The 2,242-nt window shown below is 44.2% G+C and overlaps 1 non-coding gene across 1 annotated transcript; it reads right to left on the reverse strand.

Moving 5' to 3' along the window:
• Window positions 1–1,669: 1,669 nt before the first annotated feature.
• On the reverse strand, window positions 1,670–1,741 carry TRNAG-UCC (transfer RNA glycine (anticodon UCC)). Its single transcript has one exon. It is a non-coding gene; the product is annotated as a tRNA-Gly (tRNA).
• Window positions 1,742–2,242: the final 501 nt, after the last annotated feature.

The following is a 2,242-nucleotide window of genomic DNA, read 5'->3' on the forward strand; positions in this document are numbered from 1 at the left end:
GTTTCCCCTATTGTTTAGAAGCCAGAAGCAAGGCATACGTGTCTGTAACTTTATAACTTTCCCTTATATATATAAAACGTAAAGACTGGTTCAATATAATGCTAATTTTACAATGCTTGATTGGACTTTGTATCTTGGGGTTCCTGAGAGAAAAGCACACATGGCCTGGCTTTAAATAGGAAGGGAGCAATGAAGATCCATCTGATCTATTAAAATATCAGGAGCAAAGGTGCCCCAAGACAAGAAGAGCTGAAGGTTCACTGCAGGAGCGCAGAGCTTCACCACTTCTGGAAAACAATGGAGATGAAGGGATGCTGGGGATGGACTCTTCATTAGGGACTGTAGTGATAGGACAAGGGGTAATGGGTTAAAACTTAAACAGGGGAAGTTTAGATTGGATATAAGGAGGAAATTCTTTCCTGTTAGGGTGGTGAGGCACTGGAATAGGTTGCCCAGGGAGGTTATGAATGCTCCATCCCTGGCAGTGTCCAAGGCCAGGTTGGACGAGGCGTTCGGTAATATGGTTTAGAGTGAGGTGTCCCTGCCCATGGCAGGGGGGTGGGAACTTGATGATCTTAAGGTCCTTTCCAACCCTAACTATTCTATGATTCTATGATTCTATGCTAAGGTCTGCTCTCCATGAGGGATCAATTGCTACCAGTGCCTCAACACACCCAGGGTTCTTCTCTATTGCCTGGTGCAAACACTGGAGGTCTGGAGGTACACCAGGAGCCTGAGGACACCAAGGCTGTGAGTGTGTTCACCAGCTGCTGGCCCCCGGACTCCTGAGCTTTTGCAGTGTTGGCTGTGACACCTGAATGGCAGCCAAGAATACAGGAACCTGGCAATATAACTTTTATAAGGCACTATGGAGAATCAGCAACTGGATCATTGTCAGTTGCTTTTGGACACTCTTGGAAACCTATAAAGACATGGAATTTTGGCTTTGATTCCAAACAATTAAATGTCTTTAGAAAAGTTGCTTTAGTCAGAGAGTGCAATCCTACAGAATAAGAGAACTGGCTAGATAATGGGTGAAATCACAGTGGTGCCAACTTGGAGCATTAAGCAAATACTCTCCTGTTTTGCTTGATTGCAGTAGACAGACAGCTATCGGTGGTTCTTTTAGCCTGGGAATAGAGGTTTGAATTGCTTTGTCTTGTTGGAATGTGCTGTGCATCCTTAGGGATAAAACAGAAGTAAGCATAGAAAAGGGAACTGCACTGATTGAATAATACAGTATGGCATGTCGTATGGTGTACATAGTCAAAGGTTTCTATGCAATGTGAAGACCAAAAGTGATGTTGCAGTGGTACGCTTTCTCGACTCACATCGATGGCATGCTTATCTTTAACGTGTTTCAGTACTCTGGAATTTTAATGCTAATAGACCATTCCTGTGGACTATTATATGGAACCTTGAAAAAATGTTTTCTAAGTCATTTTGGCATCCCCTCATAGATTCACACTATCATAGAATGGTTAGAGTTGGGAAAAGATGTTAAGTTCTTCAAGTTCCAACTGCCATGCCATGGACAGGGATGCCTCACACTAGATCAGATTGCTCAAAGCCCTGTTCATTCTGGCCTTGAACACTGCAAAGGATGGAGCACTTACCACTTTTCTTCTGGCAACCTGTTCCAGTGACACAGCACCCCAAAAGGGAGCTCTGCGTTGGCCGGGAATCGAACCCGGGTCAACTGCTTGGAAGGCAGCTATGCTAACCACTATACCACCAACGCCTGGCAGTTCTTTCCCAATCCTGTTGGATGAGAGAAGCTATTCCAGTTGGATGAGAGAATTGGTAGAGGGCTGAGAAACAAAACACAACAGAGAAAATGCGAGCCAGAGAACACAGTGGGGATAATGTTAAACCCAACAGCTTCAACGTTAACACTATTACTAAAGATAATGGATCCCCGGTCCTGCTCATTTTGGATGTCTCTCTCCATGCAACAAGGGGCTTGGATCACAGTCACAAAGTATAGGCAAGAACTCCTAAAAATAGAAGGGGCTTGAAACAGAATATCCTGAACTGACCCATTCATGTCTATGTAGAAGAATGACATAATACACATGGAGTTAGTGGAACCACTTGCATACTGTATGAAGGGCTTTATTCAGCATTTCCAGGAGAGACTTGTTTGCTGCTAACCTGAAGAGCTGGCAAGGGGTGGAGCACTTTGGCTCTGGTTCAGGAAAGCACAACATTCAGCATTCAACAAGATTTACAGCTATTCTTG

Source organism: Neopsephotus bourkii, unplaced genomic scaffold, assembly GCF_033783945.1.
Source record: "Neopsephotus bourkii isolate Nb327-2 ecotype Australia unplaced genomic scaffold, CSIRO-AGI_Nbou_v1 NB_1589, whole genome shotgun sequence".
Classification (NCBI taxonomy): Eukaryota; Metazoa; Chordata; class Aves; order Psittaciformes; family Psittacidae; genus Neopsephotus; species Neopsephotus bourkii.